This window comes from Eschrichtius robustus, chromosome 4 (genome assembly GCF_028021215.1).
Source record: "Eschrichtius robustus isolate mEscRob2 chromosome 4, mEscRob2.pri, whole genome shotgun sequence".
Taxonomy (NCBI): Eukaryota; Metazoa; Chordata; class Mammalia; order Artiodactyla; family Eschrichtiidae; genus Eschrichtius; species Eschrichtius robustus.
Window position 1 is genome coordinate 81,946,380 of NC_090827.1, and position 21,725 is coordinate 81,968,104.

Genomic DNA, 21,725 nt, shown 5'->3' on the forward strand with positions numbered 1-21,725 from the left:
TGCTCAGGAACAATGGTGGCACAGGGCAGCTGCTTTCTGTTTCCACCAGGATAGCTGGTTTCAATCACATGGTATTTAATGTCACTGAATGCTTTGGAAGCTAATCCACAAAGGATAGATACGTTGACAGGAAGATTCATAATGCTACAATAAAGTCAGGGAGGAAAATGAAAGAACTGAGCAGAAAGTTAGAAAGCATGGTATACACAGAAGGATCAGCAGAGCCAAAAAGAGGCCAGGAACAGGCTATGTGTCTCTGATGAATTCAAAGCATTGGTTCAGAATGTTTAGGCTTCACCACCTCTGATACTTAAAAGGCCACAGCACAAACTGGGTCTTAAGGCACACTGTGGCAATAGAAGCTCTGTGCTTCTGAGACTGTATGCAAAACAGTTTTAAATTGGCGGTCCATATGGTTTTAATTAATTGCACATATGCTACAGGGTTTGAATTGCTAGATGGCCCCTCTCCCCACCCCTTCAGCCCCATATCTGAATAGGCACATCCATATCCACCCATGAGTTTGCAGCCTCTGTGGGAGATCAGGTAGGAAATCGGGGAGGAAACAATGATCATGCCTTACTACCACAATCTTGTCTTTCTGCGCCCTCAGTTCAAGTCTTCCCATATTCTTTCCCCATAGTGGCACGGCCTCCATATTGTTTCTGTGAAAAGAAGGGACTCAGGTTTATTCAGCACCCACTAGATACCAGATTTTCTGCTTCCTATATGGTGGTTTTAAGGACATTTTGTATACAGCTAGATGTCAGCTGGCATCCTTTGAGACTGAAATAAATTAACCCAAGCCCTTTATCCTTGTACTATTAAAAGTCCAATGTTTTCACTGGGATTTTTGTACACGTCCAGATACATCTTCACAGTCACCTCTGGCTCAGATTTCCAGTTTCCTCTGAACTCTTACTATCATTCTGGTCTTAAGTATATGACTGTTTTCTCCCCTGTACTTCATGCTGACCCAGATGTGGAACTCAGCACCGCAAAACCCTCCAACAAAGTATTTCTACGAATAATAGACTTTTTAGAAAAAGTGGAGAAACGATCACATTTTCTATCACAATAATAAAAAATAACATAATATTGAATAACAAAATCTCTGTTTTTGAGTCCCTCAGCCACTCAAACACTGGGAATTATTGGCTGAGAACTTCAATGTTTTGTCTAGTTTTTCAGCATTTTTGGTTCCAGTGTTCCTCTTCATCCTGACCCTCCATTTTCTGTTCTGTCCTCAACTCTTCTTGTATTATTTCTTACTCAGAGAATTTTAGCTCCTTTCCCCTTCTTAAATCTAGACATATATTATTTCCTAAAAGTCATTAACATTTCCCCTAAACAAAGAGCCAGTTATTCTGGGTCTCACCATTCAGCACCACAGAGTAATTGGTGGAGACTTTGAAATCCCAATCTTCTCTTTCTTCCCCTACTCCCCGCCATTCTCAGCAAGTGGAAAGGGCAGCCCAAAGACTTATTTCCTACCGACATAAACTATGCCTCCCTGCTTGAGAAAGAAGAAGTCTTGGTGAGTGTGAATGGCTTTTCTTTTTCTTACCCCAACATCAGAGACGAAGATATTAACAGAGAGAGCATTCACAAAGACAGAGCCAGAATCCAGGGCAGGCCAAGTAACGACCCATCCCTTTTCCACCATGCTGCTTTTCCAGAACAGATGGTGGCCAGAGGAGTCTCTATTAACTATTAAATTAAGGAAACATGGGGGAAAAGAGGGTAGAAGGGAAGAAAAATAGAAGTAGAAAGAGGAATTATTAATGATATTGAAATTGAGTTTGTCATGGAAGTGTTTATTTCTTTCCTGTATTGTGAGAAGCAAAGAATGTGAAGAGTCAGGAAGTAGAACGGCACATTGTTGTTAATTTGTTCCTGAAAGTAAAGGAGGCAATTTGGGGAAAAATAGTCTTTCTCGGGCTTCCCTGGGGCGCAGTGGTTAAGAATCCACCTGCCAATGCAGGGGACACGGGTTCGAGCCCTGGTCTGGGAAGACCCCACATGCCACGGAGCAACTAAGCCCGTGCGCCACAACTACTGAGCCTACACTCTAGAGCCCGCGAGCCACAACTACTGAAGCCTGCACGCCTAGAGCCTGTGCTCCGCAACAAGAGAAGTCACCACAATGAGAAGCCCGCACACTGCAACAGAGTAGCCCCCGCTCGCCGCAACTAGAGAAAGCCCGCGCACAGCAACGAAGACACAATTAATTAATTAATTAATTAATTTTTTTAAAAAAAATAGTCTTTCTCCCAGTGCTGAATGTCTACCTATAGCAAGGCATTTCCAAAGAAACTGTCCAACAATGATGATAGGCACGTATCTCTAGACTCTTTTTGAATTTAAATTTCATCAAAATTATTCCTTGCTTCCCTGAACTGTTTGCATTGGCCTTTACTTTTCCCTTTGTATCTGGAACTTCCAAAACAAATAAACAAACAAACAAACAATTTCTTGGGGATTTCTAATCAGCGTCTCTTAAAAATACATATATTTACTGACTGACATGAATCTCTCTTTTCTACTAACTCTCCAATAAAATCAGAAGTTAAAGGTTACAAAATAATGTACTGGTCTGGTAATTTTGATTATGAAAGACATTCTGAAATTGTATATATTCAGACCTCAGTAAAACCCTCAAAACATGATGCCTGAAACTGTAACTTTTCCTAAAGCCCACTTTGTGCTGTCCCCATCCCCCTACGTCAAGAACTTAGTATTACCCTTGAACTAAAAAGGGGAAAAGGGGGGGAGGGACAAATTAGGAGTTTGGGATTAATATATACACACTATTATATATAAAATACGTAACCAACAAGGACCTACTGTATAGCACAGGGAATTATATTCAATATCTTGTAATAAACTTAAAGAATATGAAAAAAATAGATATATATGTATGTGTAACTGAATCACTTTGCTGTACACCTGAAACTTACACAACATTGTAAATCAACTATACTTCAATTTAAAAAACAGAATAATTAAATTTGAAAAAAAGAAGATAGAAAATATTTACCATCTTAAGCACTTTAAAAAAAAAAGGTAATTAAGTTCTGGCTTGACCTTACCTGTGTGTGCCTGAACCTGTGTGGGACCCAATCTTCAGTGACAGCAAAGGCACAGTTAACTGTGTCCTTGCTCAACTCCCCACTTAGACATAAGAGCACAGGTTATTCTTTAGCTGTGAGGGATGAACAAATACAGCAAGATCTATATTGGTGATAGGAGCACTATGCCTTATATAATACAAAAAAAAAAAAAAGTAAACCTGAAAGCCTGTAATGGCTTTAGCAGAATTTAAACAGCCTAACTTTGCATTTTTGAAATACAGAAAAACAGTTTATTTCAAGCAAGTTGTTTCTCCCTAAACTATGTTCCATGAATGTCTTCTACTTTATAAATATACTGTCCTTCAGCAGTAAATCCTTTGCTTTTTATTTCTGTAGAAGCAAGCCAAGTGATTGTTATATTGCCATCATTTCAACCAAGCCAGAAGAAACAGAGATTTAAAATTTTTCTAATACGTGTCTTTAATTTTTTAAATAAAAGTATTTAAAATGTATATTTCTCCAGGAGACAGAAAAATGAAAAATCTCTCCTGTACGCTATGCGGTAATAATAACTTGCTATTTTAACCTCAAGATGCCAGCTGCATTTCATAATGTAATTTCCCAGTTCTGAAAGGACAGTGATGAAATGATCTGACCTTTACATATTCCTGTTTGATTTCTCTCTCAGTGTTCAGTCAGAAAAATAAGAAGAGCTAAATATACCTGAGCCTTTTCTGTCTTTTCTACCCAGAAATGGGTTGTCTAATTAGCTTCCCTACTCTCCCCACCAAGAAACAATTGGCATGTTCCCCTTTTTGTGGTTGATCCCTGCCCCCATTGGAGAATTGTGAAGTGGAGGGCAATTCTTTCTTTCCACTGGCAGGAAATCTTGTAAGTTGAAAAATAACAGATTTTAGATTTTCTGAGTCTTCATCTTGGACTCAGACAAACAAATCACCCCTGCAAGCAAACCTGACAGGAAAATTGCTGTGTTGCCTGTTTTATGGGCAATGACAAGAATGGCAATAGAGAGAGAAACAAGAACCTGGGCTCCCACCAACCAACCCTCTCCTTTGGTGAGAGTCATTTTTTTCAAGTCTTCCATCATGAGAAGATTAAGAGGTAAGGTTTTGTCCAGGGAAGTAATCCCGCTGAACTGGAGCAAGAATACCTACTAGCCAGCATGCTTATGTTTATTTTGAGGCCTGAAATTCAAAACTTGATTCTTTTAGGTGGGATGCTGCCTGATCCTTCACTTAGAGAAATAAAATACCTGTTTATTAACAGCATAATTCAGACCAGAGTGAACTCTGAAATGGAAAGAAATGACTGTTGGATAAAATGAGAAGAGGAGTGTGATATTGTGATTTATAATAAGAAATCTATGTTTGGTCTTCCTGCTCCCTACCCACCTCAGCTTTTGGCAAACAGCTTGTAAAATTCCTTCAAATTTCTAAGGGCTGAGAGCAAGAAAGGTGTGTTTTGTTATGTTAATGAGGTGACGTTTGGAAAGCGCCAGAAGCGGGAGGTTAATTCACAACAGCCAACTGAGTGATTAGAGGATTGCAACTACTAGCCCCGTCCCCTTACCTCCAGGGATAGACAGGGGCTGGAGATTGAGTTCAATCTACAATGGCCAATGATTTAATCAATCATGCCTATGTAATGAAGCTTCCATAAAGACCCAAAACGACAGGGGTTCAAAGCTGCCCAGTTGGTGAACACTTGGAAATTGAGGAGAGGAGTGGACCTGGAGAGGGCGTGGAAACTGTGCCCTTTCCCCATACCTTGCCCCATGCATCTCTCCCATCTGGCTGTTCCTGAGTTATGTCATTTTATAATAAATGGTGCTCCTGTAAGTAAAATGTTTCTCTGAGTTCTGTGAGCTGCTCTAGCAAAAAATAATCAAACCCAACGTGGAGATTGTGGGAACCTCTGATTTATAGCCGGTTGGTCATAAGTACAGGTAACAACCTGTTCTTGCAACTGGCATCTGAAGTGGGGGAGGGGACAGTCTTGTAGGACTGAACGCTTAACCTGTGGAATCCAATGCTATCCCTGGATAGATAGTGCCAGAACTGAGTTGTGCTGTAGGACACCCAGCTGGTGTCCAGAAAATTGCTTGTTGTATGTGGGGAGCCTCTCAGCGGCCCCCTCCCCGACACACACACACACACAATGGAATTGGGTCCCAGGACCCAAAAGAGAGGGTTAGATGTCTGGCTCTTAAGTCAAATAGGCTTGAGCTCCAAACACAACCCTATCACAAATCAGCTTTCCTGGTCTCAGTTCTTTATCTGTGAAATGGGGATATTAAATATTCCTATCTCAGGTGGCTCTTGTAAAAACTGATGTCAAGTATTTATTGTGGCACCCAACACATGGTACATTTCATTATATTTTAATAACTATTTCTATTCTTGACATTAAGGGTTGTCTTTTTTCCTGTACTAAGTACAGAAGTATACACAGACTTGAATGCATTATATTTATTTATTTTTATTAATTAATTAATTAATTTTTGGCTGCATTGGGTCTTTGCTGCTACGCACGGGCTTTCTCTAGTTGTGGCGAGCAGGGGCTACTCTTCGTTGCGGTGCGTGGGCTTCTCACTGCGGTGGCTTCTCTTGTCACGGAGCACGGGCTCTAGGCACACGGGTTTCAGTAGTTGTGGCACGGGGGCTCAGTTGCTCCGCGGCATGTGGGATCTTCCCAGACCAGGGCTTGAACCTGTGTCCCTTGCATTGGCAGGCAGATTCTTAACCACCACGCCACAAGGGAAGTCCTTGAATGCATTATATTTAAATTCAATTCAACATGATTTTACTCAACCTGCCCTGTGCAAAAGGCACTTTTCAGGCACAGTCTTCAGGAAGCTCTTGAACACCCTTGGCATTTGGGGATTTAACGTCTTCTGAATCTCCTCTTCATAACCACCATGAAGGTTAGTGACATGGCAACTTTTTCGGAGATATAAGTTTGAGTACTGTGCATTATAAGGTCAATAAGTTATTTGCTCCAGAAAGAGCCATTGAATTAATGACAGTCCAGTCAAGTGCCCTGTCACTGCCTCTAAGTGTGTGGTTGTAGTCTTCTTCTTGAATTATACATACTCTAAAGGTGATCAAAATGTGAGGATTTTTGACGATCTTACAATAGATTGTTTGTAAACATCAAGTAAAAATCTTAGAAGTTCAAATTCCTCAACTGCGAAGGGTCTTAGAGAAGTGTTCTTTCTCTTGTCACCCTCTTGTCTTTGCATAGAAGAGCCATATAAGCCAATTAGGACAGATATAATTATCTTTTTTTATTCCGAAGCTTTCTAAGGACGGACACTTCCCAGATACTCTTCGTAGCTGCTTCCAGCATCTTCTCACTCATTACAGTCAAGATGTTCTTCCTTATGTCCAATCTAAACTTTGCTTCTTTCCTCAAGTTAGTTCTCTCAGAAGGGGCATAAAATCCATTCTCTCTTCCTATTTTCGATAAGTACCTAACACAGTGATTTAAGTGACATCTTGCATGCAAATAGGTCCAAGGTGATTTAAATAGGTGAATGGATCAAACATTTTTATAATCCTGAAGATATAAATCAAGCTACTCCTTAATCTTTACAAAGTTTAACTCTGGCCTAAATAATATTAATTGCTAATGCGTTTCACCCTAGGACCTATTTTGCTAAGTATTAATAATGTTTCCTAATTTTTGAAACATATGTTTAAATGTTACCAGAAATAATGATGTTTTATGATCTAACTGATTTATGGCCTAACTACCACACATAGATGCTAAAGCCAATCTACCTGGGTGCAAATCACAGCTCTATCACTTACTAGCTGTGTAACTTTGGGCAAGTGTCTTAACTTTTCTATGCCTCAGTTTCCTTAGCTGTAAAATAGAAATAATAATGATGCATACTTCATATGGCTGCATTATGAATTAAGTGGGTTAATATTTTTAAAGTACTTAGAATTGTACCTGCTTTGTAGAAGTACACAATAAGTATTATTATTATTACTACGACTCCAAGATGATTTTCTAGGCCTTATGACTCATATCTGATTAGTCAGTAATCTTATCTCTACAAACTTCTTCATACTATTTTCTCTCCCTGGCATATCCATCACCTTCCTACCTAGATTATTCTCCTCTTGAACATCTCAGCTTGGTTGTACTTTCTCCGTCATGTTATGAGTTGAGATCTCATTTTTAGGGCCCTTTTTTTAGTGTTACTTGTGGTCAATTATGACCTCATGAAAATAGTTATCTTTTAATAACTTACCTTCTCAATGAGAGTCTTGGCTGTTCCTTGAAGGAATAAAGTAAATCCTACAATATTTAATAATGCTTCCCAATTCCTAACAAGTCCCTTTGCTCTTATAAAACTATTGGTAAGTAAAGGTGAGCTCGTAGGTGATGTTTTTATTTGTTTGATTATCTCAAACTTTAATATAAAAATTCTTATTAGGTTATCTCATCCACTCTACCTAATTCCATTGTTGATATTCATATAAAGCACTCATAACAGTGCCTGGTACACAGTATGTGCTCAATAAAGAATAAGAAGAAGAAAGAGGAGGAGAAGGAGGAGGAAAAGAAGATTAAAAAGAAGAAGCAGGTTATAAATAACTTATATTTTCCCCAGTCAGACAACACATTATCTCATTAAGCCTTCAATGACCTAAGAAGAAAATATAATTTATTCCCATTTTAAAGATGAAGAAATTCAGACTTTAAATGGCATAGGATGATCATAAATCCTGACTTTCCCAGGACAGTGTTGGTTTACATTTCTTGACCCTGGTAATATTAATAGTGTTCCCTTTCATTCGCAAAAGTTCATGTTTGGACCGTAAATTATATGATTACTCTAAAGTTAACTAATGCCAAGGTAACAGGACCTGTAAGTGGAGGGGTTATAATCAAAACTAGAAGTCAACTCCAGAGCCCTAATCCCTTGGCTAAGCCCATGGAAAACCACGTATCCCATTTCTTTCACATACCAGGGAGTAGCACAAAATGTGAAATTTAGAGAGGTATTGGGGACCATACACAGATTGAAACTTTAAAGTTTGAGAGGTCTCAGAGTGACACCCAAGAGAAAATAATCAGGAGGAAAGGTGTGGGAAACTCTTTCCATTTTTTTCTATCAGATGTCACAGAAGAGTTTCACGATTAGAAGTAGTACTGTGTTAAAAAAAAAAAAAAAAAAGAAGTAGTACTGTGAATTTCAACTGCCTGATGAAAATCCCAGTATTGAACAAAAATATTATCATATTTGATTATGCAAGATGTGAATTCATGTTATTCCTGATGTCCTGGCATTAAAGAGGGAGAAATTCATTACAAGCCTGGGAGATAATAGTAAAATAATTTTAAAAATAGCAGCATTTAACATTCATATAGTAGTTTACAGTTTATACATCACATGTACAGACCGTATATTTGACTATGATTTATCTCTTTTGATTCTCACTGCTCCCTGAAATAAGTAGAGCAGAAATTATTACTTCCATTTTACATGGAACTGAGAATCAAAGGCATTAAGTAAGTCAGGAGATTCATACTTGAGAGTATAAATTAGGATACAACATCATCCTGACATTTTAAAGTGATTTAAAATTATTCAAATATAACTCGACAGAAGAACATTCAAGGGGAATGTACTTAAGGAGAAAAACCAAAATTATATACACCAGATGGGGAGTGTCTGGACTTGAAAAATTGCCAGTGTGCTTCCCACTAGACGCTGATTTTATTTTATTTTTTATTCTTTTAAATTAATTTTTATTGGAGTATAGTTGCTTTACAATGTTGTGTTAGTTTCTACTGTACAGCAAAATGAATCAGCTATGCATATACATATATCCCCTCTTTTTTGGACTTCCTTCCCATTTAGGTCACCACAGAGCATTAAGTAGAATTCCCTGTGCTATACAGTATATTCTCATTAGTTATCTATTTTATACATAGTATCAATAGTGTATATGTGTCAATCCCAACCTCTCAATTCCTCCCACCCCCACCCCCTTTCCCCCTTGGTATCCATACATTTGTTCTCTACCAGACACTGATTTTAACTATAAGATTCATCAGGTTATTCAAACTACAAGATGTTATTGCCACCTGGCCCAGTCAGCATGGACACTAGGCCTCCAGAGAATGGAGGTGAATTTGTTGATTTCACATTTTAGGCTACAAAATATTGGGTATCGCTGTCAGATCAAGCAAAATGCTTTTCGAGTGCAAAGGATCAGTGTGGACAGCACAAATGCTGTCTCAGCACATCTCAGCCATTGTTTTGAGCTGTTTCATATTGGCTCCTGAAATCAGGAAACTGCTGATTCTGGGGAAAGTATGAAATAAATCCTGTTTCCTCCCTTTCCTCCTATCCTTTTCTAGTCTCTGTCTCTTTTTTTTTTTTTAACTGCACAAGATATGTTTATTATTATTATTTTTTTTTTGAGTCTCTGTCTCTTAAGCAAACCTGTTCTCTCATTCAACCATTCATTCACACACTGGTATAAATGCAAGAAATAAAGACTAGCATCATTAGTGCCTCTCTCAGGTGTTATTTGCATTTCAGCAGGAATCAAAGCAGAAGATATCAAAATCTGATGATTGCAGGACTTCCCTGGAGGTGCAGTGGTTAAGAAACCACCTGCCAGTGCAGGGGAAACGGATTCGATCCCTGGTCCGGGAAGATCCCACATACCACGGATCAACTAAGCCCATGCGCCACAACTACTGAGCCTGAGCTCAAGACCCCTCGAGCTGCAACTATTGAGCCCACACGCTGCAACTACTGAAGCCCACACGCCTAGAGCCCGTGCTCCACAAGAGAAGCCACCATACCGCAACGGAGAGTAGCGCCCACTCGCCGCAACTAGGGAAAGCCCACACACAGCAACGAAGACCCAAAGCAGCCAAAAAAAAAAAAAAGATCTGATGGCATTTCAAGCAGGTAGCTTCTGAAATCACCTTCTGTAGGTGCTCCCTGCCTACAGTACTGAAAGGGTCCCACATTTCCACTCAAAAACAAACCTCCACTCAGTGAGACTGAATAGTATTGAAAAAGAATAATGGCATTTGTTTTGTTTGAGTTTGGGCTCATATATCTTTGCCCATTTTGCAGAACCAAAAGTGCAAATCCTTTAAAATGTGCGAAAGCTGAATGGTAACTAGGCAAAAACATAATTCACCAAGATATGTTTATGTCCGATGACTGTGATTTTTGAACACAGTAGGGCATAGGTCATCTGTAATCTGTCATGTCATCCTGAAAGTCATTTCTTTCCACAATTGCAGAAAACCAGGTTATAAAATCCCCTTCACACTTCATGACAACACGGCTTGCGGGGGTGTCTCCCAAAATGGGGTTGACATAGATGTAGGAGATAGGCACCAATAACCCACCAAAAACTGGATACGACTTTTCAGTTATGTGAGTACCTTCCACTCCAAATTTTTCATCTCGTCTTCGTCCTCCCATTTCCAACTTCACAACTTCTAAAATCAGTTCCTGCCACATTTAGCCAAAAGTTTGCAACTGACTAACATTAACCTTCATATTGAATCTTCTTCGTCTCTTCTCATCAGCCTCAATTCCGCAGTCGGTTTGAACCGGGATTTTTGCGCTCTAGGTTGTTCCTTCGGGATGTGCTGAATTGTGTGTGTGTGTTTGTGTGTTGGGAGTGGGGGCTAACAGAGAGGTGGTGATGTCAGTGGAAAGAATCTCTTATCTCCGTTTAATGTGGTAGTTGATTTAACACATTTACTGGTTATGACAAATTACTGTGTGAGTGTGGAAGTTTCAGACAAAAGTTGATGTTTCAAAGCAAACATCCACGTTTGGCTAAGGATACAGTTACAGCAGAAATGACTAGATAGATAGATGTAGATAGATATAATAGATATTATATACATATATAGTAAATATATATATTTCTGGATTAGATATATTATTTACTTTATATTTTCAAATTTGATAAATTTCCTTGGTTGTCTTTTAAAATCTAACTTACCTCATTCAAAATCACTCCAAATGGCTGAGGCCTTTTCATATGCTTCCCTTTATGTTTGATTTTCCCTCTTTTTAAATGCCATTCACTTTGTAGTCAGCAGTCCAGGTATTCTTTAGTAATTTCTTAAATGTTTCCAGAAATATTGAAAGTCCAGGTACCAACATACAGATGACATTTTGAAAAATGAAAATAATTCACTAATTTTTAAAGATGGTGAAAGTTATGTGTGTATACATATATATGCATATATATGTATATATGTACGCTGATATTTGTCATGAAATGATTTTGTGTCTGTAAAACTGGCTGTGCCATGTGATAAAGTTGTTTCTATGGAAACGGCTCATGATTCATGATCAACATAAAAGAAAATTACATATGAAGGTATAAGGTAGACCTGACAGAGAAACTATTAATTTCTGAATTAGAAAATTTAAATGCCATTATTACTAACACTTTTTACAGCTAGAAAAATTCTTTTATAATCCTAATAAATGTTATTAAGTCCCTATAATGTGCTAGGAGCTACATAGAGAGCATAAAGAATATAATCCTAAACTTCCTGTAGCTTACATGGTGTTGGTGGTGAGGGGGTGGAAGACAAGGTTAATAAAAACCTTATACGAGGGCTTCCCTGGTGGCGCAGTGGTTGGGAGTCCACCTGCCAATGCAGGGGACACGGGTTCGTGTCCTGGTCCGGGAAGATCCCACATGCCGCGGAGCGGCTAGGCCCGTGAGCCACAACTACTGAGCCTGCGCATCTGGAGCCTGTGCTCTGCAATGGGAGAGGCCGCGACAGTGAGAGGCCCGCGCACCGCGATGAAGAGTGGCCCCCGCTCGCCGCAACTGGAGAAAGCCCTCGCACAGAAACGAAGACCCAACACAGCCAAAATAAATAAATAAATAAATATATATTAAAAAAAAAAAAAAAACCTTATACGAACTGAAAGAAGATCATTATGTTATATTGGGTCTTTTGTCTTTTCAGAGTCTTGATTTGTTTATATGCCCTACACATTCTTCCTCCAGCAGATTCCTCTTCCATGTGACTACAGCAAAGCTCTATAGAAGAAAGATGACTTCCTGTGGGTGTTGAAGTAGATCTAGATGCATCTGGGTGGGAAAGACATTGCAGGTGGGAGGAGGGAGAAATGATGGCCTTTGACATGAGAAAATGTTCTAGGCACAGGTAGGATTTCAAATAAATGTCATTGAACTGTCTCTATGGAAACCACAAAGCAGTTTCTCTTGACTAGAGAATTGTATATCATTGTCTTGAAAATAATAGATCAGAAGAAAAAAACCTCCCCATGAGTCACAAAGGGTTAGAGTAGGCAGGGACCCTGAGTTTTCAACAAATCTGTTCCCCCGCCTTCAGGAAGGATCCCAAATAAACTTTCTCATTCAAACAGGATTCACTCCTAGCAACTTCCCTGATTAATCCATTCAGCAACCAGAAAGAAACATCTGGCCTCTAACTTTCCTGCTGCATCCAGAGGACCTTAACCCATACTCTTTTTCTGCTGTGGTAGGGACTGCTAACAGCTACCTTCTGTTTGAACCCTCTTTTGTTTGAATCTATTTCTCTAGCTGCTTCTCTGCCTTCTTTCCCTAAACTTGATGACACACTCTATGAATATGCCTTTGCTAAAATAGGTATCCACTTTCCAGGAGACCATCTGTGGGGATAGGGGTCTGTTGAAATCTTGTTTAAAATCATCCCCACCAAGCCATTCAAATGTTTCAGCTCTTCTGCAAAGCTCCTGGGAGTCACTTTTGAATTTCCTGGCAGCTAAGCTTCATTTCTGTTGGTCCCACTTGTGCTGTCTATTATACCCCGTCTCATTTCATTGCCAAATACACTTTCTACAAGAACTCACACTGCTTTCATGTGATTTCCCATGGAAACACAGTGTTCCAGAAGGACTCTGAATCATTTAAGGGATGTGATGGAGAAGAGAGCAGATGCTGTGTAAGTGGGTTCCACACACATCTTTTTTTCCCATCTATATGGTTTTATAAAAGCAACTGAAACAGTGTACAAAAGTCACTTCTCTGGGTGAATTTCAAAAGTAGGTTCTCAATCTTATCAGGGTCTAGGTCCTCCTAGATAAAGAACAATGTTGCTACAGATTAAAGTTGACTGCACTTCAGTCTCTGTCTTTGGTCAGCACCCTTTCTCCTTATCTCTAACTGGTTCTTTTCAGCCACCACATTTATGCACCCAGGATTTCTCCCTGTAGAACCTGCTTTATATGTGAACAGAACTAGAAGGGTCACCAAGAAATTAGTGTTTTTCAGGATAGATCCAACCTCCAATATTCTACCTCAGTGTTCCCACAAGTACCTTGCAACAACATGCTCTGACTTTTTTTTTTTAATTCTGAAAACATATCTACTTCAACAGTGAACAAGATGGTTGGTGCTTCTTTTCCTGTTTCCCTCCCTGGGCAGATGGTGCCATATGTGCCCATCACTCAATATGGAACCCATAGGGCATCCTAGGCTCACTGCCTCTCTAACTTCCAACATCTAACCAGTCATGAAATCCCTCTGATTTGCCTCTGTTTGAATTTCTCTTTTTTCCCCTCTTCTTTTCTATTCTGAAGGCCACTGTTCTCCTTGAGGCATTTATCATCTCTCATCTGGACTCCAAAATACCCTCTAATGCTTCTTAACTAGGAATGTTGGCCCCAGTTTTAGCCTTCTCTACTTCATCTTCCACGCAGCTATCAGAATGATCTATCTGAAACGCAAAACGTAGCACCTGTTAAAACCTGTAGCAGGATTCCTGTATTTCAGGATTAGGATTCATTTCCTTAGCATACACATTCCAGCATCATTTCTTCTTTCTGTCTCTCTGTCTCTGTTTCTGTCTCTGGCTGTGTGTGTGTGTGTGTGTGTGTGTGTGTGTGTGTGTGTGTCTTTTTAAAGTGAAAATTTTAAATATTTAAGATTTTTAAAAAAACAGTTCGGGCTTCCCTAGTGGCGCAGTTGTTGAGAGTCTGCCTGCCGATGCAAGGGACACGGGTTCGAGCCCTGGTCTGGGAGGATCCCACATGCCGCGGAGCAAATGGGCCCGTGAGCCACAACTGCTGAGCCTGCGCGTCTGGAGCCTGTGCTCCGCAACAAGAGAGACCGCGATGGTGAGAGGCCCGCGCACTGCGATGAGGAGTGGCCCCCACTTGCCACAACTGGAGGAGGCCCTCGCGCAGAAGCGAAGACCCAACACAGCCATAAATAAATAAATAAATAAAAATAAAAAATAATCAGGTACTTATTAAAAAAAAAAATCAAACAATTCAGAAGGGCATATTAAGAACAGTTAAGTATCCCTCCAAGTCATACTCTTAGTCCTGGTTCCACTTCCAAGACACAACCACTGTTACTCATTTCTTGTACATTCTTCCAGAAGTGGTCAGCGCATATACAAAAAAATATGTATGTTTCTAGAAAGGCTTCTTTTTAGACAAGTGAGAACATTCAATAACACTGTCCTACATCTTGCTGTTAACATCCTGTCTTATTTCTTGACAATCTTCCCTGTGCCCTTTAAGTTCTCGCAGTAGTGAACGACTTATAATTCCCAGAACACTCCATACTGTTTTCAGGCATACTTGCCAATGCTGATGCCTTTCCTTTTGCTTGGAAGGTTCTTCTTCTCATTTGCAGCCTACACATGGTGCTCACTACTATTCCTCTTTAGGAATTAACCTTTCACCGTGCCTTAGAAACTGCTCCTCTATGCTCCCATAGGACGCTGGACATACATGTCTCTATCAGAGCCACTACCACATTGTTTTAAATAACTTGGTTTCTGCATTCTCCTCTACGCTGTAAAATATTGGGCTGGCCAAAAAGTTCGTTCGCGTGTTCTCATCACATCTTACACAAAAACCCTAACAAACTTTTTGGCCAACCCAATATTTGAGGGTATGAAACATGTCTTGGTCATTTTTCCATCCCTAGCACCCAGTTCAGGGCACGATAAAAGACTAAGTGTTCAGTAAGTACATGTTGAACCAAAACATCCCATGACCAAGGTAACTATGGATGTTTCAAAAATCTTCCAAAAGGGAAAAAAAACTTTACTTCAAGAATAGAGATTTTAAATATTTTTTTAAAAAAGACTATAAACCCCACAAGGATAGACACCCTATCTGCTTTATTCACTAGAGTGATTGAATGCTCCTGGGAAAATGCCTTTAATCTTAAATATACAATACGATGACAGTTTTATTGGGGCTGTAAGAGGGAAAACACATTAGGCACTTAATGGAGGGGTAGAAGAAAAAAAACTATTAGTGGAAAAACAATGAGGACTTGAAGATTCTAAGAAGGGGATACTGGGCTCACTAAAGAAAACCCACTGATCTTTCATTCTTCTTCCTACCAGCCTTTTTTACTAAGTTATCACCACTGATAGGAATTAATTTTAAACCGTTTCTTGAGCATTTCTGTCAAGGGCTAAGTAATAGACTGTTATGTGCTACTGACTATAACTTCCTTCAACAATCATCAGTCAAGAGACTTCATGGAATGCATGATCTTCTGAAAACAGAAATATTCTAAAATGCAGAAACTCAATCCTGGTATTACAAAAAATAGGATTCACTCCGCTGAAAAAGCTCATGGGGAAACTGTATTAACATTTAATCAACAGCAAGCATATACCATTCATCTTTCTACTATCCTTAAGTGTGATAATGTCATTTGAGTTATTGAAACTCAAATCATTTGGAAATATTTAATATCATTTTTTTTTCTTTTGTAATATTTTACCTTCCCTAATAAGGCAAGATTTGATTCATGTGTGTTTTGAGGGTGCTATCAAGACTTTGGGGGCCTGCCATGACAAAAAGCACCAAACATTTACAGAATTGACAGTAAGTGATGGTCAGCGGAGATGAACACTGTGGCTTCACCCCTTGCTCCCAGACCACCTGATGGAAAGATTTTAGGTGGGTTGGGCAAATCTTTGGGATATCCAGATCTTGGAAAATAAAGGTTTCCTTCTGTTTCACATTAAGTGTTGAAACATTTATTAGTTTGGCAATAGTTGAGCAATGTTCCCTGTTTGAATACGATGGACAGTACCAGATGGAAATACTTCAAATATGGTCCTGGCTCCTACGCTTAATACGATATAAACCAGGCACCATTCATGTCTCATTTTAAAGACCATGGATTCAACATTTCTTGTTGCTGTCTTTGGGAATGTGTTTAGGAAAAAATGGATGATAATGCTATGACCAATTAAAATGGTAATCCAAGGGGCCCCAGATTGCACACAATCATTACCGCAACGTTCCCAGGAGATTACCGGAGTTGGCACTCAGTTGGAATTTAATAAATGCTTGTTGACTGACACATCTAAAAGGAGAACAAAATGGAATAAGATGGAATCTAACAGGAGAATACGATGAAGAGGAAGAATCTTGATTTTAACAGAGTCTAAAATCTTTAATAGCCTAAGTTTATATGGTAGATATTTGAACTGGAAAGAGGTTTAGCAATTGCGTCAATTACCTTCATTTTACAGAGGAGAACCCTGAGGCCTGGAGAAGTCAAGTGACTCGCTTAAGGTCTCAAAGCTAAATGCCAGGAATATTTTTTTACTTGCCTCATAGATAGGAGCCAGACTCTTGCAGGCAGCCTGCCTGGGTTCAAATCCTTCTTCTGCCCTTTACTAGATCTGTAACTTCTGAGCAAGTTATTTAACCTCTCTCAACATGTTTCCCCCTCTCTCCACCTCAGTTTCTCCATCTGTAATGGGGGATGATAATTCTATAGCCTTAAATGAGCTACTAATATAAAGCATTTGATAGCCATACCTTATACATAGGATGTGTTCAATAAATGTTACTGTTTTCATTATAGTACACACTGTAATACCTAGTCTGGTCACATAATCCTAAGAACACAGTCCTTCAAATGTGACTGCAAACTTTAAAAAACCTGGATAGGCTTGCTTTGATGTGGCTTAGAGTATAAAAAGATCTTTCTGTTATCTCCAAACAGAAAGGCAAAGGGAAGTTTTTCCTCTCTTAGCTTCTCCAGATGGTACAATATTGTAACCCAGCACCTAAAAGTGAGACCTGGTTGATTACTCATATAAGAGAAAAATGTATTTATATCTTTAACTGCTGATATCTGTTCATGCCTTTAAATGGTACTGACCTATTTGCTCTATTTGCAAAGGAATTCTGTTATAACCTCAGAGAATTTACTGACAGCAGCAAGAGTATGTTTAGGCTCTTTTACAAAGCTATTGCAAGCTCCTAGTGGGGGAAACCCAGTTTGCAATGTTCATTATTGTGAAGAAGAAGAGTCATTGTAAAGCAGCAGGATAGTGTTGTCCGAATTACTGGGCTTGGCAACATTTTCATAGCCATCATTAAAGGCTGGTGGACTCATAAGTATTGACACAGTTAGGAGGACTGCTTATTAGTTTAAGTCAAGCCCTATCAGCCTTATCATCAACTGTTACACTCAATTTTCCCTTTTGAGCACAGCTACCTGTTTAACTACCTGGAAATTAACTTGAAACTTAATTTGAAACCTTGGAAAAATATCATCCTTAGAGAAATTTAAGAGAAAAAAAGGTTCATTTCTTAATAATGCTAGCCCTTAGAATAATGTACTACAATCTTGCTTCTCAAAGTGCTGCCCATATACCAGCAATCGGCATCACCTGGGAGTTGTTAAAAATGTAGGCTATCAGACCCCATCCCAGATCTCTGAATAAAAAACTGCATTTTAACATTTTGAGATCCCAGAGTGATTCAGATACACATTAAAGAATGGGAAACACTGGCTTAGAGAAAGTGGTGACAGGTGGTTATTGTTTGGTGTCACCAAGAGGATGGTAATTAGACATAACTGAAGCATATACCAGAAACCTCTGGAAGCAAATATTAAAATAACAGTGGGATTTAACAGTAGTGGACATTTCGTAAATAAAATTTCTTTTTCTTTTGGGTATTATTTAGAAAATTGGCTCATTTTAATTTTTATTTTTTGGGGGGGGGCGGGTGTTTTTATTGTTAATTTTAATGCCTATAAGAGCATTCACTATGGCATCCATGCATCATAAAGGAAGGAAACAATGAATACACAGTAGCTATCCATTCCTGGGAACAGCTTGGGTTGAGACCTCCTTTGAGTTAGAAATCAAAAGATGTCAAGTTTTCTGGGGGTGGTCACTCAGACCATCGTCTTTAGATCAGAGGCAGAGAGCTCTGTGGCTGGAACTCCTCCTTGATGATCAGGAGCTGCCTCTTTAATAAGAAGGAACGGCTAGTCATTGGAATCTAAAATACAAGGGTTCAACCTTTTGTTTGCAGATAGTTAATATCTTGTTCCCCCAATCTACTACTCTGAGAGAAGACTTACTTACTATTATCTGTGTTTTATTGGGCTTATATTAGCAGGTGTTAGTGGTTATTTTAAGGCAATTTCTGGGGGCTACTGTCTCCTTTTGTTCCAACTGCCTCCTATTCCTCTTCAGTCATCCGTGTGTGTGTGTGTGTGTGTGTGCGCGTGCGTGTGTGTGTAGGTATACAGCTTGGCAGAAATTGTTAAGAGAGAAGGTTCGAGGAATTTAATTTAAAATATATGGAAATCATACTAGTTTTTTTAAGATGACTGTTTAGAAGATAATAGTATATAGTCACTATCATAGGCACAATACATCCCATGATGCCAAAAGAAAAATCCTTCCTAATTTAATGAACAATATTATTGCCTGAAAAGAAAACTCTTGCTCTCAAGTATGGTTTTTTTCCCTGCATCAGAATTATTCTTCAGCAGTTTTCCATTCACTGCTCAAAACTAACAATTATTGATTATAGAGATTCTTGACTATAAAAGCTCTCTCTCTCTGTCAAATTTGGGAAAAATATTTTAAATCCTGAAGGACGTGAATCAGAAAATACTCTTGATGTGACGTTAGTCTTTAATAAAACAGACAATGTTAGAAACCAATCTGGAATTATATTTCACTTAGCGTAGCATAGGAAAAGAACAAAAATTAACAATCTAGTTTTCAAACCCATTAATGTAATGTACAATTATGTGATTTTCCCAGATGTGGAAATGGGTGGATAATAATGGTAATTAATAAAAATATAAAAATGAGCTTTGTTTTAGCAATGGATTTTAATCTGAATTTTCTTTAAAACTATTTTTATTATATTTGATGTCCATTTTTATTTCTTGTTAATTTTGTTGAAAATTTCCTATTAAATAATCTCAGAAGTTACTGCCTATCAGGGTTCTGAAACATGCTTAATATAAAAGCAATAAGTCTTATTTCCCATTGACATTTCAACCCTACTTTATGATCTAAAAATCAAAGCATATCATAGACAGTGCTCTTAGCCAGGGCTAACTATCCAGATTTTGCTTATATAGAACCCTCGATCCTAAAATTCCTTTGTTTCCAATTTTTTTGGAGTTATTTCCAATCTATGTATTCCCATGCTTTGTTATAGATGATAGAAGAAAAAATAAACCGTGGGTCTTGTTGGTAGATTTCATTAAAAAGAGAAGCAAGGAAGAATAAGTAAATCAAGGTTTATTATTTTTCTATATTCAGTGGTTTCTATTTTCCCACCATGTCTCTAACACTATTGTGGAAAGGTAATGGGTAATTTAGTAGAATATATTTTTTAAAGGTTTATCTGTTGGGTGAATATTTTAAAAAATCAAGTACATATACACACAGTACGGTGAGTAAATAGACTATATTATTCCATCATTAAGAGCTATTTCCAGTGGTACAGCAAATTAAATTAATTATTTTTTTTCTGAGCTTCTGTATGAATTCAGTTGAACAACTGATTATACAGAGCTTTTTTGTTATGGTGGTTGTTTTGGTTAAACAGCAACTTCCCTATTCGATTCAGTTTTGGTTTTGTCTTTGGTTTTAAACTGAAAAGTTGTTTGTAAATATAGTCAACAGAATTATACATTTTAAAAATTCTGAAAAGCATAGTACTCTAAAAAGCAGACCACTGGCAAAGGCACTGTTTGCCTTTTGAGTTTTCTGAATCTTCTCCTATTTTATAAATTATCTGTGTGGGTACTTACCAGGTGCCAAAATAAATGACTGAAAAGGAAATTATTATCATCATTTATCTACATGATACAAACAACTTAAACTAATTCACTGCCTAATTTATCCAGTCGCAATGGCATGGATTGGGTATGATTTGTATATGTGCCCATGTTATTACATTCCCCAGTGTTTGTCAATAGTTCATCTTGGGTGCTTTGTGGTAGTGACATGTATGTGAGAGAATATTATAAATGAGTCTATTAAAAATCTTTTCCAAGTCAGAGAATATTCATTGTGCATTGATATTTCAAAATTGTTTTTCTAATACAACCATTGGAGATATTAATTTAAAATAATATTTAAAATAAGCTGTTTAAAGCAGGGGAAGGTAAAACTTTAAAATACAGAAATTTAATAGTCACACTTTTTATTCTAATCCTACTCAATATATTTTAAATATATGTATTTCTTCCCTGACATATCTAAAAAAAAGAAAGAAAAATTCTTAAGCCTTAGCGTGTTAAAACAAAATGACTCACTAATAATGAAATGAAATGACAATTCAATAGCCTCTACAAATATAGAGTGATAAAACCCCCAAAGGCTTTAGTCTTTAAATTATTCAGGCTGTCTAAATTTCTGCTGCCACAATATTTTTTTTCGCAAGTGGAATAAAAATGGCATTTTGCTCAGGTAGATCTAGCTGTTCCCTGGGTGGCTGGTTCTAGAAAATCAACAGGCTTTCCCCCCTGCCTTACAAGAAGCAACAGTTAGAAACTCTTAACTAGAAAACTGCTACCCCACAGTGGTTGGAAAGCGCCAATAAAGAAAGTGACAGCTATGATTTCAATCCATTTGGGATCAGGTTCAGAAAGGCAGGAGGAAAAATGAAATAAAAGAATGAAATGAAAAAGAAATCTTTGCAATGAAAAGATTGCACTATGCTCCCTAGGTTACTATCGCCCTCTCCTCCCCCCTCCCTTTTCTACTGTCTCTTTGATCATCAGGCTTTTTCGGCATGCTTGGGTTTATAAGGCAAAGCAAAGCAATAACTCCAGCCATTCGGTTTGAACTTAAACTCGCAAGATGCAGCAAGACAAATTCATCAACCCTCACGTGGGAACAATACAAGCCTCTCCCCAGAATTTGGCTTGAGCACTTTGACACCGTTGTCTCAGCCTGTTGCTCCTGCCACTCGGTGTGCTAGAGCCTGGAAAGAGGGAGGGAACGCTATGAAACCTCATCTGTGTGCTTGGGTGCTTTGTGGCGGGCCGTGGGTGGGTCCGGCTCACCGGCTGCCGGGACCGTGCCTGCGGAGTAGGCGGCCGCGGACCACCGTGCGGGAACCCTCTGGTGCAGGCCGCCCGGCCGCCGGCAGGTGGTGCCCTACGCCTCTCAACACCGAAGGAAACCCAGCGAAAGTACCGCTGACTCCGCCCCACCGGCTCTGCCGGCGCCACAGTCACCGTCCTTCCCCAAATAGTGCGGAGCACGTTTCCTCCGGAACACCGCAGTAGCCCGTGTGTGTGTCGAAAATACAAACCAGGGCCGGCAGGGTGTGTGTGT

At 38.9% G+C, this 21,725-nt stretch overlaps 1 protein-coding gene across 3 annotated transcripts in view; it reads right to left on the reverse strand.

Moving 5' to 3' along the window:
- The window catches only part of GABRB1 (gamma-aminobutyric acid type A receptor subunit beta1), a 396,787-nt gene that overhangs the window by 374,093 nt on the left and 969 nt on the right, over positions 1-21,725 (reverse strand). The window lies entirely within an intron of this gene.